Source organism: Peromyscus maniculatus, chromosome 1 (genome assembly GCF_049852395.1).
Source record: "Peromyscus maniculatus bairdii isolate BWxNUB_F1_BW_parent chromosome 1, HU_Pman_BW_mat_3.1, whole genome shotgun sequence".
Lineage (NCBI taxonomy): Eukaryota > Metazoa > Chordata > Mammalia > Rodentia > Cricetidae > Peromyscus > Peromyscus maniculatus.
The window spans coordinates 23562298-23578193 of NC_134852.1; the positions used below are offsets into that span (position 1 = coordinate 23562298).

Genomic DNA, 15896 nt, shown 5'->3' on the forward strand with positions numbered 1-15896 from the left:
CATACCTTCATCTTACTTGAAAACAATGTTTTTGTTTTCCTCTGAGACAACATTCTCTTTTGACAAGTCCTCATCAGAATATCCTTCTTCTTAATTCACATTTCCACATCTGATGAATCCTTTTCTCAGTCTTCACTCTGCAGCAGCTCCAAAGCATTGGGAATTGATTTACATAAAGACCACATCTCTCATAGTATAGCTTCTTTAATGAGCCTTCCAAAAAGCTCTCAATACTTTGACAATGTCATTTTAATTGAACATGAGGAGTTGCCTGAAACCAATACAAAGCCACTTAATTAGGTCCAAAAGGTCATTAAGCTGTTTTTCTTTTATTTCACTCCATGTCTTTTGTCAAGGGTTTTAACAACTGCACATACTGCTGCTTCTGAAATGGGAAATTCCTCATGTCCCTTCCCAATTTTGGAGTCTCAGTTACCTGTGAGTGTACTTAACCTGCAGTCCTGGAGCATCTAGATCCTTCATTTCCTTGAGCATTACAGTTTGGGTACCAAATGTCAGTAACTGTTTCATATAAGATGACCCCAAAAAAGAAAGAAAGTGACTTGAGGATGCCATGAAGCCTTGGGAGAACAAAGGGAAAATCATAGTGGACTGAAACCTGAGAAGCCTTGAAAAAACATTTTATTAATTGTTACACAAAATGTATTTTTAAAAAGTCAATTCCACATATCATAGGCTTTGATCTGATCTAGGAGATGTCAGAAGGAACACATTACCCAAGCCATTCTCAGCCATTGCAAGACTTCCAGGTTTGCCCTGAATATCTTGTGACTGAATTCATGCAAACAGTCAGAAGCTCCAACACAAAAAAGCAGCTTCATGAATCTCAGATAACAATCACTGCTTAATACAAAGGATAATTTCAAAAACTAGTTGTGCCATCACTCCTGAGTTTATGTCAGGTAAAATGGCTCTACTGTATTTCCCAGAGTAGGCTGTGTGTCTGCTGTGATGTGACTAGCAACTTCAAGGTCCTATACCTTGACTTCCCCACAGTGATATGCTGTGTCTTGGATCGATGAGCCAAACCATCTCTTCCTCCTCCTTCAGGTTCCTCTTCTCAAGTTGAATTATCACAGCACAAGAAATGATACGAAGGCAGGTTGCCTGACCTGAGTTAATTCTTCAGCCCACAGGACCTGGAGGAATATAAGACTGATGCTGGCAGACACCAGCTAAAATGAGTACTTCCAAAAGGATAGTATCCAAAGATACCCAGAGAACCAGGGAAGTGTCCTTGTGATGATAAAGAGGAACACAGACATCAGAAATGTACTGAAAGAGGGGAGAAAACCTCATCTGTGAAATGGCTGTATGCTGGTGTTCCTCCTCTCATCCAGAAAGTTACCTGGGGGGAGATGAGATAGAAGACAGGATTTAGGGCATTCACCTGATGTCTTTTCAGATTGGTGATCTCTGAATACTGTACAATGGAAAGATTCTGTTCCAGTGCATGTTCATAGGCAATTTGTATTGAAAGACTGCCAGACCAAACCAGGAAAAGTAAGCTATAGTTCAGAGCTGTTCTATTCCATTTACTATGCAAAGCCAATCTTGGCGTTTGCAACTCTCAGCCCTTTTGAGTATTTTTGCAGTGTTCACCTTTTCCTCCACCACTTTTTTCTTCTTCTTTTTTTTCTGGTTTATTTCTATCTATTACAAATGTATAAAAAATCCTCCATCAACGCTGCTGATAGCAGCAGAACCTTGAGAAATATACCTTTGGTTTGCTTCAGAAAAGGAACACATATTGTACTGTAAAGTTTATAAAATTGGCGCAAAACATTGTAATAATGTTACAATACCAGTTTTAAGAGTTCAGTGACTAATGGGGAGCCGATGGGATACATGCAGAACTGTGAAAGCGATCTCACTTAGCCAGCTGTACACGTAGACTGTAAATCTACATTCAGATCATTTCTGAACTAAGACTATCATCTCAGTTTATCTGTTGAGGTCAACCAAGAAACCCTAGAATATACCTTGATTTTTGCAAAAAAACAAAATAGGGGGAGGGGTTTCTTCAGCATTTCAGTCCACGAGTAACAGTATCCTAACAGGCAAAGTGTTCTCTCACTGTCAACATAGAATGAACTGCTGCTGGAGGTCAACTTGGGCTTTAATTTGCATTAGCACTTACATGCATAGTAGTCCAAGTTGTTGACCTCATGACTTTAAAAAGTAACTCTAAAAAAGTAAAATGGCCCTTCTTGGAAGACTAAAGAAAGACATCCAGCCACAGTTGTAAAAAGTCTCATCAAAACAATATACCCTGTTATGAATTACGCCTCAATTAAAAAAAAAAGTAGCCCCAAATAAGAAGCAGCTGTGAAAAAGAAAATATAACATCTACCTTCAGACTATGAGGGTGGTGATGGGGAGGGACTAGAAAACAAGATTCAAACAATCCCATGCAAATATCACATTTTTCAAATGGAAGAACTCCAAACTGCACTAGAAGTTCCAATCACTAAGACACTTTCCATTGAAATGATTTAAGTACAACTACATGGCACCAAGGTTTAGGCCTATTATAGGCCTGACAACCAAGCCTGACAACTTACTTTTCCTCGTTTGGTCTGACAGAATGATTGAATGCTTTTGTACAAAATTCAGAGCCTTAAAAACAAGGATTTGGTGAGATTGTAAAATGGTGTACCACTTTGGCAAAACAGTCTGGTGGTTGGTCAGAATGCAAAACATTGTTACTCTGTTACTCAACAATTCTACCCTTAGGAATATAACCTCAAACTACTGAAAATGTGCACCTATGAAACATGTACATGAAGGTTTACAGCAGTGTGTTGCTAATAGTAAAAAAGTTAAAACAACTCAAATAGCTATCAAATACTGGAGAGAAATAAAATGTGGCTTATTCATACAATAGAACATTATTAAGACATAAAAATGAATGAGAAACTGACAGATTAAATGACTTTGGTGAACCTTCATAATTTCATTTGTAGATCTTTCCATTTCTAATTTATAAATACATTTGGGGTTATAAATTATAAATATACTGCCTCCTGTCAACATTGTATACTTCTATTTGATGATTTCTGTGTCAAATATTATATGGAAATGTTTCCAAGTATTTTCTGTATTAACTGTGAATGAATAGAACAAAATAAATTGCCTGTGATGGAAAAAAAAAAAAGAAAGACTGCATAGGTTACATGTCGTGGCCACACGGATAAGATGGGTTCAATACTCTGTCCTGACACATTAATGAACAGCACTGTCTGTCATCAGGGCTGGTGAGGCCTGGGTGTGGGCTCTGGGATGGGAAAGTCCTGAGCAGCTACACAGTGATTTCACTCAGAGATTTTCCTTCCACTAGAATCATTAATCTAACAAATTGAATTGTTCCACTTTATTGTTTTTGCTCCAGGATTATTGTTTGGAAATTGTTTTTAACAGTATGTGATTAGTTTTTTTTCATGTGAGAGTATGTGTATATGCATTATAAGCACATGTGAATGACTACATGTGTATGTGTGCATATATGTACATACAATCATATCTCATTGATTGTACTTCATTTTACACACTCCTCAAGGTCTCGACAAAAAGAAAAGAGAAATAGATAAGTAGGATATGAGTAGAAAAGTAGTCAGATGATGCCCCCTCATATGACATAGATCCCAAAGATCCTCTGAGAAACAATTAGACCTGATAACTATTGTCTGCAAGGCAGCACTTTCCAGTAACAACAATGAACCAATAAACATGTAGAAAGTTAAATACAAAAAAGTAGTGTACAAATCGGTTAAAATATACTGGGACTAATCCTTAATAAAGAAGTGAAAGTCATTTACAGCAAAGATTTAAGAGACCAAAAAAGCACCTAACATACAAACTGGGATGAGCCCCTTCTTCCCACCCCACAATGCTCCCTTCACTGATGGGAAAATTTAGTATTATGAAAATAGCTAAAATAGCACAAGAAATTTGTAGTAGGACAGGTCTATAGGGTCGAGGAAATTGGCTCAAATTAGTTGCTTAGGGATGCCCATAACTTACTTCCTTATGAGCCAAACTAAAGTCTGCCTGAGGGCCTTGCAACAGGTGCTGTCAGAGTTCCTAGTCATTCAGTGACAGCAGATTGGGACATAGCCTGTGTGCTGAGAGGAGGGTATATAAGGCCATTCCCATTATTTTTTTAATATATAAGTTTTGATTTAAAAAAAAATATTTTCTTTCCTTTTACATACCAACCCTTGTTTCACCTCCTTCCTCTTCTCCTGCTCCCCATACCTACACCCATCCCACTCCCATCCCCTCCTTATAGAGAATAAGACCTTCTTTGAGTAGTCAACACAGGCTGTTATACCATGTTGGGGCCAGACCTAGTCCCTCCCTTCTGCATCAAGGCTGAGTAAGGCATTGCACCTTAGGGAATGGGCTCTAAAAAGACAGTTTGTATACCTGGGGTAAGTACTGGTCCCATTACAAGGGGACCCACAAACACATCAAGCCATAAAACTTTCACCCACCTTCAGAGGGCCTAGTTTGGTCCCATTCAGGCTCCCCACCTGTCAGTCCAGAGTCCATGAGCTCCCATTAGCTTAGGTCAGCTATTTCTGTGGTTTTTCCCGTCATGATTCAGACTACCCTTGCTCTTATAATCCATCCTTCCTCCCTCTTTCAACTGAACTCCAGGGTCCGGCCAAGTGCTCGGCTGTGAGTCTCTGCATCTGCATTCATCAGCCACAGAATGTAGGTTCTATGATGACAATTAGGGTAGACACCAATCTAAGTGCAGGAGAAGGCTAGTTCTAGAACCCTCTCCACCATTTCTATGAGTCTTAGCTGGGAACAATCTTGTGAGTTCCTGGGGTATTCCCCAGCTGCAGATTTCTTCCCATCCCCTGAATGGTACATTCTGTCAAGATATCTCTTTAATTGCTCTCCCTCCCTCTCTCCCCCATGCTCACATTTCCCTTCATTTCCCGTCCCTTTCCCTCTATCTCCCCCTCTTAGTTTGCCCAGGAGATCTTAACCCTTTCCCCTTCCCGGAGTGATTCATGTGTGTCCGTCCCTCTTAGTGTCCTCCTCTTTACCTAGCTTCTCTAGGTTGTGGATTGTAGCTCAGTTATCCTTTGCTTTGCTTCTAACATTCACTTATGAGTGATTACATATCGTGTTTGTCTTTCTGGGTCTGAATTACCTCACTCAGGATGATATTTATTTTCTAGGTCCATCCATTTGTCTATGAATTTCATGATGATATTGTCTTTTATTGCTGCATAATACTCTATTGTGTAATTGTACCACATTTTCTTTATCCATTCTTCTATTGCAGGGCATCTAGGTATTTCTAGGTTCTGGCTATTACAAATAATGCTTCTATGAACATGGTTGAGCAAATGAACTTGTGGAGTGGTTGAGCAACTTTTGGTTATATGCCAAGGAGTGGTATTGCTGGGTCTTGAGGTAGGTGGATTTCCAATTTTCTGAGATAGTGCCACACTGATTTCCAGAGTAGCTGTACAAGATTGCATTTCAACCAGCATCAGAGGAGTGTTCCCATTTCTCCACATTTCCAACATAGGCTGTCATCTGTATTTTTATCTTAGCCATTCTGACAGGCATAAGATGGTATCTCAGAGTCATTTTGATTTGCAGTTCCCTGATGGCTGAGGATGTGGAACATTTCCTTAAATGTCTTTGGCCATTATTAAATAAATCAGTCTGCTCTTGGTCTTTCATCTGACTCCCAGTGTCTGGGTCTTTGATGTGGTGCCTTTTTACTCCCTCCCCCGAGGAAGCCATTAGGACCCACCAACATCTGACACCTGAACATGGGACTTCTGTTACTGTCACTTTCCTGCTTTGGTTCTGATCATCTCCCTCTCCTCACTCATGGTGCTAGACAGTGCCCCCAGACGGTGTGTTTAGGTGAGAAGGCCCCTCAGTGCTGTGTTCTTTTGGTCCCTTCAGCAAGTAAGTGTGGTGATATATTGTGCACATCAATAAAACTTATCTGGGGATCAGAGGAGAGAGCCAGCCACTAGATTAGACATAGAAACCAGACCGTGATGGTATACATCCTTAATCCTATCATTAAGGAGACTAAGATCCATCCAGATCTCTGTGAGCTCAAGGGTACAGTGGAAACAGAGCCAGCTGTAGTGGCACACACCTATAATTTCAACACTGGAGAGCTCATGAATTGCTTGGGAAACACACATGCTTTGAATCCCAGGAAGTAAGATGGTAGGGCAGAAAAAGGTATAGAAGGCATTAGGAAATAGGAACTCTCTGTATTTAGACTGAGGGTTTCATAGAGGTGAGAACATGTGGCTGGCTTGCTCTGCTTCTCTGATGTTTCAGCTTTCATCCCAATCTTGCTATGGGGTTAATATTAATAAGACCATTTAGCAATTTGTGTTAGAGGTAAGCATTGGAACCACCATTTCTTTCCTTCTTTTGTGTTGCCTGTCATGTTTGTCTGCCTGTCCCATTAGAAGGCACATTTTTTTTGTTTCGGTATACCCAGCACCTGTACATAAGCAATGACCACCACACCCTCACAAAAGGTAGAATAAAGACTCAGCTCCCAAATGCCATCCCTCATCTGGAGACACTATGTGGGCTTCTGACCAAGGCCTACAAAACCATGGAAGTCCCCAATTAAGCACAAGACATAAGATTCAAATACAAATTTCTACCCCTGTTGATTGTCATCTACTTTCTGACTGTTGTTTGCCTTCTGTCTCCCTCTACAAGATATGTAACCTCTTTATCATCTCCTCCCCTCCCATGTGTGATCTCATTAGGACATTCAATGATGATTCAGACAGTTCAGGCCCATGAAGTCTGTCAAGGAGAATGCAGCTACCATTAAGCCCCATGCTCTGCTTCTGCTTCAGGCCCAATTCTGCCATAGATGTCAACACCCCTGGGGTGTCCTTTGGGCAATCTGCCCCAGGGACTGCCTGCCTTGGAGACAGGCCACTACCCTGCTGCACTGTATACCCTCACTCCATACAGCCAGTCCCATTAAGCACTGGGGGGCCTGCAAGGGTTTATCCAGTATACCTTGGTCCAAATGCCTGTTACCCCTGGATTCCCACCCCATAGCTGAACTCTTCTTCATCTGGAAGGGAGCTAATAAGAAGGGCCTGGACTCACCTTATTTGGAACAGGTCCCCACACAATGGGCAATGCAACTACAGACATATTTTGAGTGGTATAGTATGCTCAAAGCTGTGCTGGAGCTGGGTACCTTTCTTAGCTAGAAATCAGCATACAGTGGTCAAGCAGAAGCTCAAGCATGAATGAACTTTTTAATTACCATTCCAGTGACCCTTGACGTGCTCACTTGGTGAGGTTACTTTTTCCATCCCATCCATCCAGCAAAGATTGGCCATTGAGCCTACTACCAACAGGTTTCTTACCTGGCTTTGGGAGGCCAGCAGGGAGACCTGCTCCTACATTCTACCCCAGGGTATTCTTGAGGAGAGAGGTGTGGTGGTATTCTAATTGTACTGAATGTGATTTTGATTGTATGTTAAATAAAATAAATAAAGTTTCCCGGGGGTCAGAGCTATTAGAGCCATAGCAAGAGTGTGACAGTGGTGGCACATGCCTTTAATCCCATAGATCTCTGTGTGTTCAGGGATACAGCCAGCATTGGAGACATATGCCTTTAAGACCTAGGAGGCTGTACATTCAGACAGTGACGAGGCAGTCATGTGTTTGGGTTTACAACCAATAAGAAGGCAGAAAAATAATACTATAAAAAAGACATACAGACAGGATATAGCTCTCTCTCGGGAAGCTGGGACAGCAGAAGGAAGGGTGAGATTTTAGCTCTGAGTTCTGACCTCTTGGCTTTCTCTTTTACATTGTTTCTGTGTTTCTTATTTAATAAGACTGTTGGTTACATCTACAGAGAGGGATAAGAGATTAAGATAGTAGGATAGAAGGGAGAAAAACAGAAATAGAGTCTAACCTCACAAGGGCCTGAATCCTTATCCACTGACCCCTTCTGTCTCTTTTACAGGGTTATTTATAGGAATGCCAAGGGACTGAGCAAAAGACCACTCGCTAGCACAGCCAAGGTCAGACCATTTCCAATCACCTGGTAGCCATACATGTGGTCAAGCAGTTCTACAATGCAGCTCTCCTGAGTAAAGCAAGCTCAGACCTCACTAGGAAACCTTTGTGGGCCTCCACACCAGGCCTTCAAGGCTCTTAAGGCATGTACCCTCAGGACACTTCAGCTTACTTTAATAATCTTATTCAACAGGCAGGAGAGGTGTTCACCAACTTCCTGGCCCATGTCAATGATGCAGTAGAGCACAGAGTGAATGCAGGCCCCACTGGAGATATGCAAATTAAACAGCTGACTTGAGAAGGGCTCAGTGTCCAAACCAAAACTGCGATTGCAGCCCTGTGAAATGAGGGCATACATAAATGGGTGCAGGCCACCAGAGATCTCAACCCCAGCACTGATCACACCACTGCTCTTACTGCCTCCCTGGCTGCCCTCCTCAGAGAAAGGCAGTGTGCTAATGACACCTCCAAGGGCCCCAGCTAGATAGAACTTGCTGGGCGTGAAATAAACCAGACAATTTGTGGCATGACTGACCCCATCCAAAACTTAGGGCCCAATGCTCCAGATACAATAAAGGATTTCATTGGGCAAAAAATTATAGGTCACAGCCTGCCAATTCATGAACCACTTTAAACACCAGGCAGGGAAATCCTAAGTCCTGCCAGTAAGAGGAGGCTCTGGTAATCCAAAATCTATTGGACAATGCTCATCTTTCCACACTCTCCAATGCTGACCATCTATCTTGATGGACAAGTTGTGAAAGGCTTTATTGACATGGGTGCAAACACCACCATTTTAACCAAGACAGAGGTACTTCACTTCCCTCATTGGAAGTTTAATTTACTCCCCATTAGTGGTGTGGGAGGCCAACAAGATTCTAAGATGACCAGCTATCTGGTCCATTGGAAGGACCTTAATGGTAACTGGGGGGCCATTCACCCTATCATTTCTACTGTACCTAAGAATATGTGGGACAGAGATATTTTGGAGGATAGGGGTGATCTCCTAACTACAGATGACAGGGCATGACATAATACACTCATATTTGTTATCTCCAAGAGATCAGTATGCTACTGTCTCCTGCAGGATCTTTGTGTAGTTAATTGTCAAATAGAAAAAAATGGGGTCTACACAGCCAGGACTCCCCCACCCTAGTGCTATGTCTCCATCTTATTAGATATTAGTTGTAGGTGTTAAGGATTGCTTTTTTTTTCAAATCCTCTGCGAAAATAAGATCAATATTGTAGCATGAAACTTAAAAGGTTTTATTAATAAAAACAAACCTGAATGCTGGAAGATCAGAGAAGCAGAACAAGCCAGAGCCACCTCACTTTGCCATTTCCCCAGCTGATCTTGTTTCCACAGATTGGAAGCTTCTGAGTTCTCATCCAAATGGATCTCAGCTGAACTGCTGCTACTCAAAAGCCTAAAAGTTTAACCAGCCTAGTTCCTGGTTTTCACACCTTATATACCTTTCCACTTTCTGTCCTCACTTCTTGGGATTAAATGCATCAGTCACCATGCCTGGCTGTTTCCAGTGTGGCTTTAAACTCACAGAGAACCAGATGGATCTCTGCCTCCCAAATGATAGGATTAAAGGTGTGTGTGCCACCATTTTCTAGCTTCTAGAAATTCACTAGGTATTTGTCAAAAAGCAAATATCTAGTGGCTGTTCTTTTCTCTGACCCAAGATAAGTTTATTGGGGTACACAATATTTTGGGGAACACAATACCACCACACAATATCATTTTGCCAATTCCCTGTGGAAACCTAATATTCATAAACCAGCTAAGAGATATCAATGAACAGTTTTGCCCCAAGGAATGAAAATAGCCCCAATATTTCCAATTATATATTTCTCAAGCTTTGGTCAATATCCCCAGGGATGTTCTTTGACCCCATTATGTGGATAATCATCTCCTGTCACACCCAGATGCAGCCTACCTATAAAAGACTACCAAAGGAGTATTAGAAGCTCTTGCATTGTTACATCTGATGGTGGCTCCAGATAAGGTCCAAATGGTACCCCACTTTGGTTTTTCAGGCTTTTTCTTTGCTAAGCAGATCCACCTACTTTCCCTTAAATTGGAAATGAAGGGATTGTACTCACTCTCAGAATTACAGCTATTATGTGGTGCAGTTAATTGGCTTAAACCTTTCTTGCTCATCCCTGACTAAGAGATGAGACACCTCCTTCTGTTGTTGGAGGGCCTCACTTGTCCTTCCACTAAGGTTAGTCTTACCCAAAAAGCTAAAGATTGGCTACAAAAGCTTTTGGACATTCTAGCAAGCCCCATCCTGCAACATCATGATACCCAAAGACCCTTACTGGCAATGGTCCTCTGGACATTCAGGGGTTTTTGGGGAGTATTATGAAAACATGGGCCCATTCTATGGATACAATAAGCACATTCTGACCTGCACAAAATCACCTTAGGTTTGACCAGTCTTTCCAAATCAGCCTTAAGCCATGGATGCTGGCATGGAGAACATATGGAAGAGAGCCAGATAAGCTTATCTTCCCCTTTTCTTTAAACAATACAGAGTCCCTCTGGGCAAATTCCATCTCATTCCAGGAAATGGCTGCAGGATTCACAGGAACTAGTGGCAATCATTTGTCAAAAAGCAAGAATTTAGCAGAACTCTCCACACTTCCTGTAAAGATACAAGCCCATGCAGTCCAATACTCCAGTCCCATCCCTCATGCCACCCTGGCTTTTTAGATTCCAATAAAAACACACATAGTATTCTTATCCATTGTTCTGGCTCAAAAGATGTTACATATGTTATCCCTAAAGCTGGTTCCATTCAATTGGGTGAGCTATTGGCCATCCCAAATGCTGCAGTGGAGTGTTAGCCTGAGCCTGTTAATATGTTTTCTGATAGCCAGTATGCTATACACGCAGTTCATGTGGTGGACTTTTCTAGAGTCAAAGACTCACTGATTCCCCATTGCCAGCACCATGTTACTCATACATGATGTCCTAAATCAGAAGATTGAGCACTGGTACTTGTCCTGCCAGAGACGGCATATGAAAAGCCTGACATGTTGCCAGTGGAATCTGTGCTGGAGGTAACTGAGATGAGGACATCGATCCTTCCAGGCCTGCCCTGCTGGATGTTCTACTTAGCCTGCCTTGTGTGGGCCAGGGAGAAAACAACCCTTGTGTCCAGAGGGCAGATTTTATGGCGTATGCATGTCATGATGTCACCCATCCAACTCTTACTGGTTCTTGTAACCCTCCTACTCTATTTATTCTTTATGATTTTCTTTCTTTCTCCTGTGAAGGTTTCCCTGAAATTAGAAATAATTTTGAGATTGTGGCCATGGCAGGAGTTAAAGCTGTTATGCAGGTCATGGGAAAGACCCAGAAGGCCAGTGGCAGAAAACTATAGATGGAGTGACATATAGATGGGACAGAAGACAAGACTTGTCCAGAACTAGTTAGAAGACAACTTGATGAATTACAAAGAGATGAAGAAGGACTTAAACTGAGAGGAAGCTGGCAGTCTAGTACCTTAAACCTTTGCTTGCATTTCTGTGATTTCTGAGAAACCACAAGTAGATGGCCTTTGGGGTGATAACCTCAGATGTTCTGATAATTATTAACCTGCAAAAGAATAAGCTGGTATGCTTAGCTTTCTTCCTGGGAACTTCTATGTGCAATCAATGGGCACAGGGTACACTTTGATGATTTCCAAAAAGAATTTTTGAAACTATTGTGAAGAATCCAATAACCTGTTGAAATTTCTCATCCCCTATTTTCTTGTATTATTGCAATAAAAGACTGGGGTTAGTCAGACCAAGAGAAGGTTGAGAAGATGCACACCTGAAGATCTGAGAAGACTCATCAGCTTACACCAACTGGTGTGTCTGAGTCTTTTCTTACACCTGCCTACATTCCTGCCTTTCAAGACCCTCAAAACTGATGAGGCTGGTCCCAGTCACTATCCCATATTAATTTCACTCCAAATAACCCAGAATATTGGCTCAAGGAAATCAGGTCACAGACACCATCATATATTAACAGCCAGTATGTATTTCCTAAAGCAAGACCGGGCTCTTCACCAGCTGTTCCATCTGTCTCCCCAGAATTTGCATAGACTTCTTTCAGAATTATCAGTTTCCCAATGTAAACATTTGTCCTGGGCATGTGCAACTTGCATCCCTCTTGCCCACTTAAGACTACTTCAATGTGCAGGGGTTAATCCCTGGGTCTTATTGCCTAATGCAATCTGGCAGATGGATGTCACACATCATGCCCCCTTTGGCAATATTAAATATGTTCATGAAATAATGAATACCTGTTTATCCTTTGTTTATTCCCTCACCCTTTCTGGGGAGAAGGTCATCAATATTATCAAGGCTATTAGATTGGTCATGTTAGTTATGGAGATACCTTGGGCACTTAATACTGACAATGGCCATGCCTATGCCTCTCAACAATTCAATACTTTCTGGGGTTCTGGAAGATTTGCCACACAACTGGTATTCCCTACAATCCTCTGGAACAAGCTATTGTGGAGAGTACCAACAGATCTCTTAAGGAGCTATTGGCAAGGTCTATTTCACCAGAGGCTAGGAGAGATCCTCATCTAGCATTAACAGGTGTCCTTTTACATATGAACTTTCTCAGATTTGATGACAAGGGGCTCTGCCAAGCCTACAAGTACTAGATGTGTTTGGTGATATTTGGAGATCTTATCTCTCTCCAATGGTGGCGACCTGCCCCCTGCATACCCATGGAAGAAGGTATCTTTGTGTTTTTTCTCAGAGTGCCACCACACCAATATGGGTCCAAGCAAGAGATGGACACCCAGCCATGGATCTACCTGTTTCTATCACTTGAAGTAGGAAGTAACTGAGGACATGTAATTTATATACTCCCTTTTCTTGCTCTCATTGCCCCTCTAAAAGCTGAAGACTTGTGGGTCCTTGCTTTCCCACATTTCATATGATGCCTTTGGTGTAGTTGGAAGATTTCCTGTGTCCTGGCCAGCATGAAGTAGGGATACTCATGTCCCTTAAGTATATACATAGAAGCTTACATTAATTACAACTGCTCAACCGCAAGCCTAGGCTTATTACTGACTAGCTCTTACATTTGAAATTAACCCATTTTTATTAATCTATGTTTTGCAAAGTGTTCCATGGCTTTACTGGTCTGTTGGCATGTTGCTTCTCTTTCAGTGGCAGCTGGCCTCTCCTCTGCCTTTTTCCTGTCTCTCTGTTTGGATTTCCCACCTGCTTCTAAGCTGTATTACCATAGGCCAAATGGCTTTATTTATCAACCAATCAGAGCAACACTTATTCACAGCCTACAAAAAGATATTCCCCATCACTTTAGAAGTGAGGAATGTTAGTTTAGTATGTCAGGCACTAGTTAAATATATTAAGGGCTCATGGTGAGCTAAGATTCTATATTATTCATTACAGCTAACACAAAAAAAATTCCAACTAAATCATCAAGGGCAGAGGTTATGCCTTTTGATTCTTTATTACTTGAAAAGGTTTCCCACAATATAAAAAGGCTATTTGGGGGGCTAGAGAGTTTGCTCAGCAGTTAAGAGCACTGACTGCTCTTCCAGAGGTCCTGAGTTCAATTCCCAGCAAACACATGGTGGCTCACAACCACCTGTAATGTTATCTGGTGCACTCTTCTAGCCTGCAGCCATGCATGCTGTATACATAATAAATCAATCTTTTTTTTACAAAGGCTGTTTGATCCCTCCTGGATTCTCACTTATGTTTTCATTGGCCTCGTGGTGTTTTTAACCTCTATACTTTTTAAGTATCTACTATACCACAACTGGCAACAACAGGCAGCCACTAAAGTAACTCAACAGGTGTTAATGGCTCTTAGACATCCAACTCATAACTGTCCCCGGAGGTTATGCATGCCTGGCTTTCTGAAATTCAAAATACTACTTCCTGATCTTCCCCACCCTGGATGACTCATCAGGGATGGATGCTCTTCAGGGGCTCACAGTCAATGATAGGTAAGAACTTGTTTGGCAAGCCAGCCTAATACAGGCACAGTCCAGTTGGTAAGTTCCTTTGAGATAGGGGCAGTAAGTCTGGTGCAAAGAACTTAACCAATCTCCCTCATGAACATTGATGCAAAAAAAATACTAAATAAAATACTGGCAAATAGGCTCCAAGAACACATCAAAACAATTATCTACCATGATCAAGTAGGCTTCATCCCAGGGATGCAAGGGTGGTTCAACATAAGTAAGTATATCAATGGAAAACATCATATAAACAAACTGAAAGAAAAAAAAATGATGATCATCTCACTAGATGCAGAAAAGGCATTTGACAAAATCCAACACCCCTTCATCATAAAGGTGATTGAGCAATTAGGAATACAGGGAATATACATAAGCATAATAAAGGCAATTTACAGCAAGCCAACAGCCAACAACATATTAAATGTAGAGAAGCTCAAAGAAATTCCACTAAAATCAGGAATGAGGCAAGGCTGTCCACTCTCTCCATACTTACTTAATATAGTACTTGAAGTTCTAGCCAGAGCAATAAGACAACATAGGAAAATTAAGGGGATGGATACAAATTGGAAAAGAAGAAGTCAAGCTTTCCCTATTTGCAGATGACATGATAGTATACATGAGTGACCCCAAAATTTTGACAAAGGAACTGATGCAGCTTATAAACATCATCAGCAACATAGCAGGATACAAGATAATCTCAAAAAAAATCAGTTGCCCTCCTATATACAATTGATATACAGGCTGAGAAAGAAATGAGAGATACATCACACTTTACAATAGCCACAAATGATATAAAATACCTTGGGATAACTAACTAAGCAAATGAAGGACATATATGACAAGAACTTAAGTCCCTGAAAAAAATTAAAGAAGATGTCAAAAAATGGAAAGATCTCCCTTGCTCATGGGTAGGCAGGATTAACATAGTAAAAATGGCAATCTTACCAAAAGCAATCTACAGATTCAATGCAATCCCCATCAAAATACCAACACAATTCTTCACAGATCTGGAAAGAATAATACTCAAGTTCATATGGACAAACAGAAAAACCAGGATAGCCAAAAGAATCCTGTATAATAAAACAACCTCTGGAGGCATCACAATCCCTGACCTCAGGCTCTATTATAGAGCTACAGTAATAAAAAAGCAGCTTGATACTGGCATAAAAACTGGCATGTGTACCGATGGAATCGAATTGAAGACCTTGATATTAATCTGTACACCTATGAACATATAATTTTTGACTAAGAAACCAAAACTACAATGGAAAAAGGAAAGCATCTTCAACAAATGGTGATGGCATAACTGGATGTCAACATGCAGAAGGCTACAAATAGATCCATATCTGTCACCATGCACAAAACTTAAGTCCAGTGGATCAAAGATCTCAACAAAAATCCATTTACACTAAACGTGATAGAAGAGAAAGTAGAAAGTAGTCTTGGACACATTGGCATAGGAGATCACTTCCTAAATATAACACCAGTAGCACAGACACTGAGAGCAATAATTAATAAATGGGACCTCCTAAAACTGAGAAGCTTTTGTAGAGCAAAGGACACAGTCAATAAGAACAAACAACAGCCTACAGAATGGGAAAATATCTTCACCAACCCCATATCTGACAGAGGGCTGATCTCCAAATTATATAAAGAGCTCAAAAAGGTTGACATCAAAATACTGAACAATCCAATTAAAAAATGGGCTACAGAGCTTAACAGAGAATTCTCAACAGAGGAAGCTCAAATGGCTGGAAGGCATTTAAGGAATTGCTCAATATCCTTAGTCATCAG

At 41.1% G+C, this 15896-nt stretch overlaps 1 long non-coding RNA gene across 8 annotated transcripts in view; it reads right to left on the reverse strand.

Annotated features, from left to right (window-relative positions):
• Positions 1–15896, reverse strand: part of LOC107400074 (uncharacterized) — a 44279-nt gene that overhangs the window by 27188 nt on the left and 1195 nt on the right. For all 8 annotated transcript variants that reach the window (XR_013051240.1, XR_013051238.1, XR_006066178.2 and 5 more), the window contains exon 2: positions 6–4747. This is a non-coding gene — a long non-coding RNA (uncharacterized LOC107400074). The remainder of the gene's footprint in view (positions 1–5; positions 4748–15896) is intronic.